The sequence below is a fragment of the Spermophilus citellus genome (genome assembly GCF_964194105.1).
Source record: "Spermophilus citellus genome assembly, chromosome: 6".
Taxonomy (NCBI): Eukaryota; Metazoa; Chordata; class Mammalia; order Rodentia; family Sciuridae; genus Spermophilus; species Spermophilus citellus.
In genome coordinates this window covers 132925729-132940170 of record NC_138187.1, presented here as the reverse complement: position 1 = coordinate 132940170, position 14442 = coordinate 132925729, and the positions used below count along the sequence as shown (strand labels likewise).

General features: G+C 46.5%; 1 protein-coding gene across 2 annotated transcripts in view; it reads left to right on the top strand.

Annotated features, from left to right (window-relative positions):
- Positions 1 to 12852: 12852 nt before the first annotated feature.
- ATP2B4 (ATPase plasma membrane Ca2+ transporting 4) overlaps positions 12853 to 14442 on the top strand; it is a 94729-nt gene continuing 93139 nt past the window's right edge. The window contains exon 1 of one of the 2 annotated variants that reach the window (XM_081299363.1): positions 12853 to 13269. The gene's annotated coding sequence lies outside the window, so the exon portion shown is untranslated. The remainder of the gene's footprint in view (positions 13270 to 14442) is intronic. The other variant, XM_081299362.1, reaches the window with a different exon arrangement.

Genomic DNA, 14442 nt, shown 5'->3' with positions numbered 1-14442 from the left:
AGATCTGATGACTTGGGATTAAGATACTTGTAATGAAAGTAGAAATAATTTTGGTGCCCAGATGGAGAACATTTTGCTTCCAGTGTGACAAAAGAAGATGAAGTCACCCAGACTTGGATGGAAGGAATGGGAAATCAGAAAAGGGGATTGGAGAGGTGGCTGCAGAAGCTGGTGTGTGCAGGAGCCCCTGCCTACCCATCAGAGATGCCAGAGATGCCAGACTTCTCAGTTCTTGGGAACTGAGTACACATCAAGAGGCCAGATCTAGCAATAAATTATTTTGTGAAGTTTAAACAGCTGTCAGGAACATTGGCACACAGCTGTGATCCCAGTGACTCAGGAGGCTGAGGCAGGAGGATGGCAAGTTCAAAGCCAGCCTCAGTAACTTAGCAAGGCCCTAAACAATTTGGAGAGATCCTGTCTCAAAATAAAAAATAAAAAGGACTGGAGATGTAACTCAGTGGTAAAGTGCCTCTGGGATCCATCACCAGTACAAAACAAAACCCCAACAAAAAATAACCTTTAAACAGCAGTCAAGACGTTAAGTACAAGACTGGACAAGTGGAGGCAAGAATGGAAGGTAGGAATGGAGGAAAGTCAGGGGTCGAACATCTATGGAGCCTGGGAACAGAGTATTTAGAAGAGGACACATGGGTTTTAAAGTAAGGAAACTAGGTTTGAAACCGAGTAGTATTACATACCGGCTGAATGACCTTGAATAAGTTCCTCGCCTCCATGACCTTCAATCTCTTCATCTGTAAAATGAAGATAGTGGTATCCTTTGACACAGGGTTCAAATACAATAGCACAACTAAAATCTTTAGCATGACACCCAGCATTTCGGAAGTAGATGATCAATGGTGGGATAGATGCAAGACTTCCCATCTCAAAGGTTTATGAGCATTTTAATGTTTGCTTTGCCACAGGCAGACTTTTGAGTGAAGTGAAGGAGAAAGAGGGTCAGTTCCTAGAGAGAGGTGTTGAACCTATTTGAACCACTTCTTTGCTTGGTGTCTGTGGCTTTCAATAGAGTCAGAAATCCATAACCCTGTCCCCAGACCTGACAGAACCCAAAGTTAGCCTAAACCAGGCAGATGGCATGTTCTTCTTTTTAAAAATCTTCTTTCTTTCTTTCTTTCTTTCCAGGCTTGGTGCATGCTAAATAAGTTGTCTGCCACCAAGTTACATCCTCAGCCCTTTATTTATTTATTGAGCATAAAATAATAGGATATATTTAAGTGAGAAGAGGCAGAACTCCTGGGGAGTAAGTGAGGACCCAACAGGGGTTGCCCATGTTGCTCTTTCTTTTTTTTTTTTTTGGGGGGGGGGTTCTGGGAATTGAACCCAGGGCCACTTAACCATTGAGCCACATCCCTCTTTTTCTAACATTTTATTTAGAGAAAGAGTCTCACTGAGTTGCTTAGCACCTCACTTTTGCTGAGGCTGGCTTTGAACTTGCAGCCCTCTTGTCTCAGCCTCCTAAGTTATTGGGATTATAGGCATGCACCACTGCTCCCACCAACATGTTGCTCCTTCTTAAAGACCTCTAGGAAACAGATCTCTTGGCCTGCTTGCCTCTAGAATTCCTTAACATAATTAGAATGTCTTTTCTTTTCTCTTTCTTTTTTTTCCCCCATATTGAGAATTGAACCCAGGGGTGCCCTACTTCTGAGCTACATTCCTAGCACCTTTTATTTTTCCTTTTGCAACAGGGTCTGGATAAGTTGCTGGGGCTGGCCTTGAACTTCTGATCCTCTTGCAACAGCCTTCTGAGTAGCTGGGATTACAGGTCCCCCAGTCAAGATGTTTCTTCTTGTAACTAAACCCTAACCTTCTGGCATCTATAGCAATTTACATTCATTCATGCATCATTGTTCATTCTTTCATAGTTGCTGAAATAATTATTGGGCACCTGTTATGCCAGGTAAAATTCCAGCCCCTGAAGTTACTGAAATGAGTAAAATGTCTTTGCCTTCAAGGAGCCTGGAGTCTTGTGGGAGTGAGGCAGATCAACAGAGGCTCATCATAGTACACAGTGGGGACTCTGAACTCTCGGGAAACCCTGAGGAACACCTAATCTGGGTTTGGGACAGGGACGTCTTCTCAGGGGAGGTAGCACTTGAGCTGGGTCTTATGGGATTGCTGAACAAGAAGATCTGAGCCACAGTTATTTTGTGTCTACTACTCCTTATCCTTTATTGTGCAAGAAGCTTTTGGTTGGGTTGATTATCCCAGGGAGAGGGTTATCACATTAACTGCCCTGGAGTAATTACCAAGCAGAAGTTACATATTCAGTTACAGTGGGGGACACTTGTAATCCCAGCAATTTGGAATGCTGAGGCAGGAGGATCAAAAATTCAAGGCTGCTCAGAGATATTCTGTCTCAAAATTTAAAAATTTTGATGGTGCACGCTTGTAATCCCAGCAACTCAGGGGGGCTGAGGCGAGAGGATCACAAGTTCAAAGCCAGCCTCAGCCTCTTTGTCGAGACCCTGTCTCAAAACAAACAAACAAACAAAAAATGGGACATGTATCTCAGTGGTGGTATGCCCCTGGGTTCAATACCCAGTGCAAAAAAAAAAAAAAAATCAGCTCTAGTGCCTGGGATTATAGCTTGCTGCTATGACCTCTTGTGGTGAATGGTTCCTGAAGCAGGTGGTCCAGTCAGGATGGACTATAAGGGTTGTTGCAACCTCTGTGTTCGACACAAAGTGCAGGAGTAGAAGCCTGGACCTCACAGAGAGGGAGAGGCTGCAGCCCACTGGAAAAGAGTGTGTCCACACAAGCCGATCGAGTCATCTTTTCCAGAAATCTTTCTTGTTCCAGAATCAGGTACCTTTCAAGTAAAGGCAAGGACATTCCTGCCTGGGATGTGGAGGGGAAAAAACAGATGACTTTGGAGGTCCCCTCTTGTCAGAGGAGCCCAAAGCCACAGAGTCTTGCTCTATGTTTCTAACTTACCCTAACACTTTTGGCTCAAGGTGCTTTCCTTAGCCTTTCCCTCAAATGAATTAGCCAGATTTCACACCACCATAGGAGGGGTGGCCCCTCGCATCCCACCCCTGCCCCATGCTCCAGACCCACAGAGACCTAGAGAAGCTGAGTAGTTTGCAAAAAGTTACTTAGCAAACCAGAAATAGAACATTGCCTGTGGCCATTTACCGTTCCTCTGATAAGCCGCCTTTCTCCACAGGGCACACAGAGGATTGGCTTTTCTTGCCTACAACAAACTTTCTCCCCATTCCCAACCACCAGACTTCAGAAGAAACCAAAAAGGCAGATGAAGTCATACTGGAGGAACCTCTCAGAGAAACCTTGCTCACCTCCACACTCTGGCTCGCTCTCTCTCTCACCTCCACTTTTAGTTCCAGTAGGTGAAGGTGCTTCTGAGGTAGAAATCTAGGCCACAAATGTCAGTGTGGAATGGATGCCAGGGAAGACCCAGTAAAACTCTCATAATGTCACATACCTCAGTTCTTGTACTTTTTTGGTTTGTTTCTGGTGGGGAATTTGCAATAAAGGTCAGAGAGCAGACCTCGGAAGAATTTGCCTCTTCTAATAGGAGCCCAGGTATTTCCCTCTCTGAGGGATCCCCATTCAATGAGCAACTTGCAGTTGTGCTTGGAGACAAAGGTATGGAGTGGGTGACTTCCCAAGAGCACAGGGTGCTTCCTTCCGCAGAGGTTAGGGGAGACCTAGAGATGAAGGGAGCAGGGTGGGGCAGATAGTTGTTGGGTAGTGGTGTGTGTGTGTATATATATATATATATATATATATATATATATATATATATATATATATATATATATAAATAATGGCTTGCTGTGGCTCTTCCCAAAACTCATATGTGAAACCCAATCCCTAATGTAATAATATCAAGAGGTGGGGACTTTAGTGTCCTGATACAAGAAGGAACTCCAGCGGAGGATGTGCTCAGCGGTAGAGTGCTTGTCTAGCATGTGCAAGACCCTGGGATTCCCTGTGATAGGCACAGCTTTCCTCAGACACCAAATCAGCTGCACCTTGATTATGGACTTCCCAGACTCCAGAATTGTGAGAAACAAATTTCTGTGTGTAAATTACCCAAGCTCGGTTTTGTTATAGCAGCTCAAGTGGATGAAGATATCACTCTTCCATTACTTTTTTTTTTTTTTTTTTGCATCAGGGATTGAATCCAGGGGTGCTTAGCCACTGAGTCACAACCTTTTGAGAAAGGATTTTGCTACAGTGCTTAGGGGCTTCACTAAGTTGCTGATGCTGGCTTTGAACTTGCGATCCTCCTGCCTCAGCCTCCCCAGTAGCTGGTATTACGGACATGCACCATCACAGCTGGCCCTATTCAGTTTTTAGGCTGCGCTCCATTAGCCAGCTCTCCAGCTCCCACCCCTCCCACTTTCCAGGTTAAATGTGGAACATGGTTATCTTCTTCCCTCCTCCTTCTCTACAGGCTGGGAGCCTTTGCAGTAGGCACATACATTTCCCTCTCTCCTCAGTTTCTGCCTTCTGGGAGCTGTGACACTGAGATGAGTGGACAGCCTAGACAGACATCTTAATGTTCACCTTTCGGCCTCTCTCCTTCCCCTCTGGTTTGGGATGGAAAGTGCCCGTTTTTCCATGTCCGTTCTTTCATTCAAATAGCACAGAGGGAGCTGGTTGCCCTGGCGCATGCCTCTAATCAATCCCAGCAAAGGCAGGATGATCTCAAGTTCCAGGCCAGCAGGGGCAATGGAGCAAGGCCCTGTCTCAAAGTAAAATAATAAAATGGGTTGGAGATGCAGCTCAGTAGCAGAGTGCTTGCCCAGCAGATCTGAAGCCCTGCATTCACTCCCTGATACTACAGAGAAAGAGAACAGAACCAAACAGAACAGAACCAGAGGGGCAGGAGCTCTGTTTTTGGAATGAAGACACTATTAACCCTGACCCCCACGCCCACCTGCTACCCCTCCCAACCAGGGCTACTCTTCTCAGAAATCCTTTGGTCTCCCTGATACCACTTAGGTCCATGGATCCTGATGCCTGAAGACTTGACCTGCGTGTGGAGGACAAGAAAGCTCGTCAGTTTAAGAAGTGTAGCAGGCCCAGCAGGAAGAGTGCTTTGGTTATATTCCTGCCTTTCTCCTCCCTCCCTCCCTCCCTCCCTTCCTTCCTTCCTTCCTTCCTTCCTTCCTTCCTTCCTTCCTTCCTTCCTTCCTTCCTTCCTCCCTTCCTGCTTTTCTTTTCGTTTCAGTAGTGGGGATTAAATCCAGGAACATTCTGCCTCTGAACTACGTCCTTGGCACCTTTTTTTTTTTTTTTTTAAAGACAGGGTCATGCTAAATTGCCCCAGGCTGGCCTTGAACTTGAGATCTTCCCTCTTCAGCCTGCTGAGTGGCTGGGATTCCAGGCTTACCTCATCATGCCCTGAAAGTGAGGTGGGACAGGCATGGGAGCCGTGAAGATTCTTCCACTAGGTTTCCTTTGATCTTCATTTGAAACTTAATGAGCACATAGGGCATTGCTGACACTCTAATTAGGATTAAAAAATTAAATTTAAAAATCATCACTTATTCCCTTCCCTCCACACTCCCTTCCTCAGCTCTACTGAGCACAACCATTAACCAAAAACTATTTTTAAACGGCACTAATTTGCTGTACCCTGAAACAAATGAGAGACAAATATTTTGTTAGAAAAACAAATCATGAACCAAACTTGAGTTAAAAAAACAAAACAATAACCTAGTTAATGAGTTCAAAGTGAAATTAAAACCAAACCACCGCAGCTTCCAAAACAACTGAAGCAGAATGAAATTTGAACAGTAAAATATGCTCCCAAGGAAATCGACATGCTTCTGCGTATCATCAAAAGCCCTGAACCAAAAGATACTTCTGATTTTCCCATATGAAATTCTGCACTCCTCCTTTGACAGGATGCACCAGCTGTCTTGGACATGCATGTCACAGATGCGAAGACAGGAGCGCACAGCTCCATGCACGGGTTTCTTCTGTAAAAACCTTCTCCCACTTCCCAGCTCGAGCCTCTTCCAACCCTCCTCCATCAGGATGTGGGCCTGAGATCCAAGAGCAAATGAATTTGCTTGGCACCCCCAGTAAACCTCGTTATTGCTAGAATCAGAGCATGAAACCCGCCATGGAACAAAGAAAAAAATCCTACAAAACTGAGCCACAAAGATCTCTGTGGTGACAGTGACTAGGTGGTCCTCTGAGACCAGCTCCTCAAGCCAGCAGAGAAGGTACCCTTTGATTAATTCCTCAGCCCGCTCTTGCACATTCTAATGATCTCCATAAAGCTTGTCCCCTCCATTCCTCTCCACAGGAACCCCAGGAAGTGGAAAAAATGAAATCATTGCTTGTAGTGTAGATGACCACCCACACTCCGAAAGGGGTGAGCTGGAAGCCAGGCCTCCTGTGGAGGGCCCAGCAAGGTTCCTGCAGGGGAGAAGTGGCCCAGCTTGCTGCAGCCTTGGCCGCTGATGCAGCTGCTGGATTTGCTCTTCTCATGAGGACAGCTAGAACTATCCATTCTCATCCTTCTTGGACCCTTCTGGCTGAAGGGTCTTCCATGAGAAGAGTGCTCCCTCCCTGGCCCCTGGTTCCTCCTAAATCAATCAGTCTTCCTCAAGGGACTTCACAATTAGCTTTTTTTTTTTTTTTTGAACTGTAGATTGAACACAAATAAGCTTTAGCACAGAGCTACATCCCAGCCCTTTATTTTTAAAGTTCTCACTAAGTTGCTGAGGGCCTCACTAAATTGATGAGACTGGCCTCAAACTCGTAATTCTCCTGCCTAATTCTCTTGAGTCACTGGGATTATAGGCATGCGCCACTGAGCCCAGAATTTGTTGTTTTGATTGTCTTGGAGGATGTCTTGGAGGGGTTTTCTGGCTGCGTACCCATCTCATTACAGGCTTTCCTTATCTCCTGGCATCAGAGTCCACGCCTGGTACCTCTGCCTAACATTCTTGTCCATGGTCCTTGAGTTAGAGCTCACTGTTGTCACTTAGGCAGGGCTTCCTAAACCTAAAGCTTCATTTAAACTTCCTAAACTCTGTCTTTTTCAGACCCGTTTCTTTTCCATCAGAACCCTTGCCCTGGCTGTATATGATAAGGACACAGAGCATGGGAGTAGAGATTACTTGATTAAATGCCTCTGTCTATTCTGCCTTCACCTATCACCCCATGTTCTGCAGGAAGATAGAAAGAAAAACACTGGGAAGAATTTTCAAAGTTTAACTGGAGTCCCACCAACTCTCAGAAGCCTTCTTCAAGCTTTCTCTGAGTTTTTTATCTGGATCCAAGTTTTAGACTTAATCACACTTTGGTCTTTTGTTACCTAGTTTTTGTTTTTGTGATACTGGGGATCAAAGTTGAGCATGTTAGGCAAGTGCTATTCCATGAGCTGTACCCCCAGCCCTGTTATCTGTTTTTCATGTGTCTCCACCACTAGATCAGAGGCTTCTGGAAGGCAGGGACTATGTTATATATGTCAAAAACAAAAACAAATTTAATTTAAAGATCTTGGTTGGCTTTATATTACAATTCTAGAATCAGGCAACATCATTTCAATCCATAAAATAGAATAAGTGTTTCAATAAACTGTGTGAAAGAGTTTGTAGGTTTTTGTTTGTTTGTTTTTTGTGGTACTAGGGATTGATGTCAAGGGTGCTATTTCACAAAGCTACATACCCAGCCCTTTGTATTTTTTTATTTTGAGACAGAGTTTCACTAAATTACTGAGGCTAGACTTGAATTTACAATCCTCCTGCCTCAGCCTCCCCAGTCACTGGGATTATAGGCATGCGCCACGGTACCCAGCTAGGAATTTGATTTTATATGCAGAGAAAGGCTGAAAAAACTGAATTGAAGAAAAAAAAAAAGCACATTGCTCATTCCAAAGCTACTTTCCTTGTAAATCAGGAATTCAGATAGGAGGCACATACCTATAATCCCAGCAATGTGGGTTGTTAAAGCAAGAGGATTGAAAGTTTGAGCCCAGCGTGGGTAATTTAGAGAGACTTTGTCTCAAAATTAGAAGAAGAAGAAGAAGAAGAAGGAGAAGGAGGAGGAGGAGGAGGAGGAGGAGGAGGAGGAGGAGGAGGAAGAAGAAGAAGAAGAAGAAGAAGAAGAAGAAGAAGAAGAAGAAGAAGAAGAAGAAGGCGGCGGCGGCTCACACCTGTAATCCCAGACACTGGGGAGGCTGAGGCAGGAGAATTGCAAGCTCAAGGCCAGCCTCAGCAACCTAATATAAAATAAATAAAAATAAAATAAAATTTTAAGAGGGCCAGGGATGTAGCTCAGTGGTAGAACATTTCTGGGTTTAATCCCCAGTACTGGGGAGAAAAAAGAAGGAGGAATTGCAGATGTAGCTCAGTGGTAAAGTGCCCCTAGGTTCAATCCCCAGCCCTAAGAAGAAAAAAAAGTATATTATTATTATTTTGGGGGTGTGTGGGGGTACCAGAGATTGAACTCAGGGCACTCAACAACTGAGCCACCTCCCCAGCCCTATTTTGTATTTTATTTAGAGACAGGGTCTCACTGAGTGGCTTAGTGCCTCGCTGTTGCTGAGGCTGGCTCTGAACTCGCAATCCTCCTGCCTCAGCTTCCCAAACTGCTGGGATTACAGGCGTGTACCACCAGGCCCAGAAAGAGTAACTATATTCTATGCTATATTCTAACTCTATATTCTGTGTGAGTTCATGATATGAACTTCCTTACCTCCATTAAACTATGCGTTTATTATCTCTACACCTCATCTGGGCCTGGTGGATATTGAAACAGTGAACATTCAATGAATACTGAATTGAGTAGCAGGTATTCAGTAATACTTACTAAATGAATAAATGCACAGAAATGAGTATATCTAAATGGAGGTACCCATTCAAAGGGTTTCTATATTACTTTCCACATTAGAATTCTACATTACTTAGTACAAATGACCAAAAGACCCAGTTTCATCTAGCATACACATGTGCGTTGAGTCACGTAACTCATCTGCAGGAAAGGCGACGATATGAGGTACGGCTGACTCAAAGGCTGCCAACACTCACTTTTCAGCTTTCTTCTCTGCCTCTCTCTGCATGTGACCTTCACTTTTCTACTGGCAGCTTCTTCCACATGGCAGGAAACAGCCCTGACACTTCCAGAACCTCACAACTTAGCTGCCTTCACTGAGGGAACTGAGCCTTTTTCCTTGATCTTAATTTCAAAAATCCCAGGAAAGGGTGCAATTGGCTCAGCTTGGGTCAGTTGGGGGTGGGACCTCTAATAAAAATGGCCATCCCCTTTTTAACCTTGGGGAGGGAGAACATTTTAAATTAGCCGTGAGAGGGGCTGGGGATGTGGCTCAAGCGGTAGCACGCTCGCCTGGCATGCGTGTGGCCCGGGTTCGATCCTCAGCACCACATACCAACAAAGATGTTGTGTCCGCCGAGAACTAAAAAATAAATAAATAAATATTAAAAATTCTCTCTCTCTCTCTCTCTCTCTCTCTCTCTCTCTCTCTCTCTCTCCCCCTCGCTCCCCAACTCTCTCCTTAAAAAAAAAAGTATTTATAAAAAAAAGAAAAAAAAATTAGCCGTGAGACTCGGCGTGAGAAAGACGTTTGCTGTTCTGGACAAGGCGAAACAGTAGCTATCCAAATAGGGAGTGTGCAGTCCCCATTCAAAGGAGGTGGAGAAAAATGGTGAGGGGGTGAGGAGAACCCAAGGTGGAGCTCTCAGGAAGCAAAGGAACACCTGAGGGCCGGGCACGGTGGCGCACACCTGTAATTCCGGAGGCTCCAGAGACTGACTCAGGATGATTGGAAGTTCAAAGCCAGCCTCAGCCACTTAGTGAGGTGCTGTCTCTAAATAAAAATACAAAAAAGGGGCTGGGGATGTGGCTCAGTGGTTGAGTGCCCCTGGGTTCACTCCCCTCTACCAAAAAACAAACAAAAAACACCTGAAGAGAGCAGTGCAGACTGCATTCTCTTCAATGGAAAGCTGAGCACATCCTCACCATGAACTTCCAGGGGCAGTGCCCTCCCTCTTGCCCCAGAGGGGCAACTCAGCTTTCCCAGATCTAGTGGTTATTTTTATGGATAGATTTATTTTTACCCATTCTAGACCTCAAACATGCTGCTGGAAGAAAACAAGGCATTGAGGGCTTCTAGGTTTCCAGAAAACACAGGTTGCAGTGTCTCATTCACCTACAGAGATGAGGCTGCTGTCCCCTATGGGGTCATGACGGCCCACTTCTGGCAACCCTCTCTCCTGTCTACAGGGAGCTAGGGTTGTGGGTCCCAGCCAACAAGCATCCAACCAGGCAATGAGGAGCACCATTCTGAAAGAAGGGAGAACTCAGCCCTGGCCTGCTTGTGAATCCCAGCCAGTCAAGGGTGGGACAGCCATAGAGCCTCTTTCCACAGCACCTCTCGGGGAGCGCCTGTTTCCCTTGAACCTGGGGAGTTTGAGGAGAGGATCTTGTTTTTCAAATAATAATCAGCTATGGATGGGCATCATTTCCCAGCCCCCACAGGCTAGACAGCCAAAGTAGACTTTTTTCCTTTAATGGGACCACACATCTGGCCTAAATTGTTATTCCCTCAGGACAAGTTTACTGATGGTTAGGCAGTGCCTCCACACACAGCCACTGCAGACAAGCTTAAAATATACTTTAATATATTTAAAAAGCCATCTCAGAGACTGGCTTTCTCGTGATAAAGATGCAACTGACACTTATTGGGTGCTAAAATGTCAAGCTGTTGCCATCCAGCAGGGAGCCTGACAAGCCATTAAATCTGAAGCTCTGTTCAGCTGTTCCTCTCCTTTCTGATCCACATCTTCCCCAACAATTGCTTTGGGCTGCAAAAGTTGACATTTTGGTAGGACCTTCCAAAATCTAACAAGGTACCTTCTCCATCTTCAAAAAAAAAAAAAAAAAATACCCTGGGTAGGTGAAAGGGGCCAGAGGAGTGTCAGGGATAGAAAGCAAAACAGAACAAATGTCACCTTTGGTATCCTCTAAGTGCCTTGAGGGCAAGATCTTCAATTCCAGAAAGAAGGGACTGCTTGAGAACAATCCACAGATGTTTTCCATAGAGGGTGACCCTGAACTCTCCCCTCACCCCTGCAAACTGCCTTCAACTAGACTGGGTTGTGGACCAGAGGCACTGGCACAGGCAGGGGCTTATTTTGGATTTGATTCCCAAGATAGATGTGACAGGCAATCTCCACACCACATTGAAGAACTCTGAGTTCTGAATCCAGCACAACTAAAATAGTTTCTTTTTTTAATATTTATTTTTTAGTTTTCGGTGGACACAACATCTTTATTTTATTTTTATGTGGTGCTGAGGATCGAACCCAGCGCCCCTGGCATGCCAGGCGAGCACGCTACCGCTTGAGCCACATCCCCAGCCCCCCAAAATAGTTTCTTTACTGTTGTCTGTTTAACTTTCCCTCACTCAGAAATAGGATGTGGGTGAGTTGTTGAGACATAGTAGGTAAGAAAATAAAGAGGAAAGAAAAGACCTAAACCATAGGAAACTGGGAAGGATGCTGTGTCCTATTCACAGTTGCTTCTCCATGTGGCCACTTGGCTCTGCATCCTGGGACAGGGAAGGAAGCAGGCTGGGAAGTCAGGTGTGGTGTGAGGTGTTGAGTTAGGATGGTAAGATCAAAGAGGCCTTTTTCAAAGCCCTGTTAAAAAAGGTTGGGAAGTTGTGGCAGGTCACCTTCTTCATAGCACAGTTTACAACTACAACCTCTGAGATGATGTTAACCCACCTTCCATAAGCATATAAATATGAGTGAGTGTGCTTGCTGCAGTAGGTGTGGGAATGTATCAGTCAATGAAGATATGTTGTGCGAGCCAGCTGATGGTACATGTTTGTACTTGAAAGCCATAAGGTTCTATGCAAAATCTATGGGTGGCACTGTTGCACAATGCTGGTGGCTGCGTAGGTGTGTGGGGGGGTGTGATTAACAGTTTATAGGCCATGTATAAGTGTGCATAGATGTCTGCGTGTGTGCAAATTAAATTAGAAATGTGTGCCACACCATGTGATATGAGGACAGCAAAATATATGGGCTTTGGAATCTGTCTAACTCGACCTTGAATCTGGTTCTTGTCCTTAACCACAGGTGTAACCTTGGGCGAGTCACTCAATCCTCAATTTCCTCAACTATGAAATTAGGATAATAATAAGTACCTTTCAAGATTGCCGTGAGGATTGGAAATGACACTGTAGCTACAAAGGTTTGGGTGCATAGCCCCCATACAGGAGAACTCAAAAGCAGGCCAGCCATTCTATGCACTAGGGTGCCTTGGTGGCAACAGGGGCAAGAGCGAGCAAAATGTGACCTGTGTGCGGAAATGTGGGCAAGGAGGCGTGTAAGTGTGTGAGCATCCAAAGCAATTCCTTCGCCTACGTCAAAGAGCTCCCTAGTCTGGCAGGGGTAGAAGGCTGGGCGGGGATGGTATAAGCGATCACAGATACCTTGGGTTTCTTGGTCCTGGGTATAAAGGAGTAAGAGGTTGAGAGGCCGGTAAGAGCTGCAGGAAGCCAAGGCCTGCAGACGCTTCCTTTATTTCCCCTCCACGTAGCAACGGTTGAATACCGCCACCCACATCCACTCCCCACCTCCTCACCCCACCCCACCCTACTCTGCGCTCCTTTCAACAAGTGAGAGCAAGCGCAGGAGGAAACCCCAAGAGAGAAGAGGATTCCTCCCCGTCCCCTTCCCATTCCCCCTTAACACAACCCAGGAAGCAGCCGCAGCGCGGAACCACCAGGCCACCTTAACAGGCGAGTAATGGTCTGGCCGGGCGCCAAGCCCCACCTCCGCTCCGCTCCCGCTCCTCCCCTTTCTCCCCCTGCACTGCTCCGAGAGAGCCGGGGAGCCCGAGACTGGCCCGAGGTGGCTGGAGCTGTTGCCATGACAAGCATTTTCTTAAGAAAGCTCCGCTGTTGAGACCATCCAAAGCTGGGGGTGGGGAGGGGGCAGGAACTTCCTGGGGAACCATCCCTCCGAAGACGGCAAGATCAGAGACGCCCGCCCAGCTCCCTGCACCCATTTTCTTCCAAGAAGGTCCCTCTCATTGGAAGGGCTTGGGGAGGAGACCCAGCCCACTCCTCGGCCGTAGCTGGAAAGGCAAGAGCGCGAGGCCAGCATCTCTAGCTTGGTTGCCACTTTGGGGAGACCGGTGGGTGGTCACCCCGCCCAACCCGTCCATGGAAACCCGGAGGGAGAGTCCCGCTTGGAGAAACCTGGGTCTTTGCTAGAAAGAGAGGTAGGCTTGCGGAGAATGAATCGACTCGCGATTTGCAAACTTTGTTTCTTTCCTCCCGATGTCTTCTAAAACTCCCTGGATTTCTTCTTCTTCCTAGTGTATTTCACGCGGCTGGGTTTGGAGGTTTGTGTGTGTGTGTGTGTGTGTGTGTGTGTGTGTGTATGTGTGTGTGCGCGCGCGTGTGCACAGATTTGTCAAATACTGTATTCCTTTCTTATTCTCAGTTCTTAAGAACCATATAAGCAAACAAGTGATTTCTTTTTCTTTTCCTAGTTCTTGTCATTCCTGGGGCGGCGTGGGGGGGGGAGAGCTACAGAAAAAATGAGGTACTGTCTTTTTCACACCCAAATTGAGCTCTTGGATAAAGCATTTGTTCCTCCCCATTCGTTCCTGCCCTCCCCCTCCCCCTTGGCTTGGGAATGAGACGCAGAATGGAAAACTATTGCAAAAATATTTTCCGCGTCTGTTCCCTTTCTCGAAAGCCCCAAAGAGAGAGACAGAGGGAGAGAGAGAGAGAGAGAGAGAGCGCCGAGTAAGATATCTTCAACCGGAAGGAGGGGCTGCTAGGGGACCTGGGAGGGGGCACACTGGGGGGATGGGTGGAGGTAGGCTAGGAGAGGTTTTGGGGAGGGGGAGACCTGGGAGTGCACACATTCAGTTTTCTTGGCTTTGCAGAGAAACCTCAGCAGTTTCTCTCTGCCGCTTGCAAAACATCCTCAGACTTTCACGTCTATAATTAGCTGTGGAAAAAGCTGGGAGTTCCCTCGCACGGCTGTTGTTTGAGAGTGTGTGTAAGCGTCCAGAACCAACTGTATGAGTGTCTCGGAGGGCACCGCCCCACACCTCTCTGTTCTCAAAAGGGAGGAAGGAGAAAGGGGCCGAGTTGAAAAGTTTTCAGTTTCAAGGCTGGAGACTGGGGAGCTAGCTGGTTGACAGTGGGCAATCAGTATCCGCAAGAGGGTCCCTGAGCACCTTGCTGAAGAGCTAGAAATTAAGGCTGGGATTGTCCTTTTACTCCCTCTCCTCTCACACACACTCACATACTTGGCTTCGCTGTTGGTGGAGGAGGCCGGCTGGCATCCTTCCCCAGGGCAAGACCAGCCTCATACTCTTCAATCTGTATGAGTGTGCCCATTGCTCTCTTCCAGCTGGGTGCGGAGGGCAAGGGAGAGG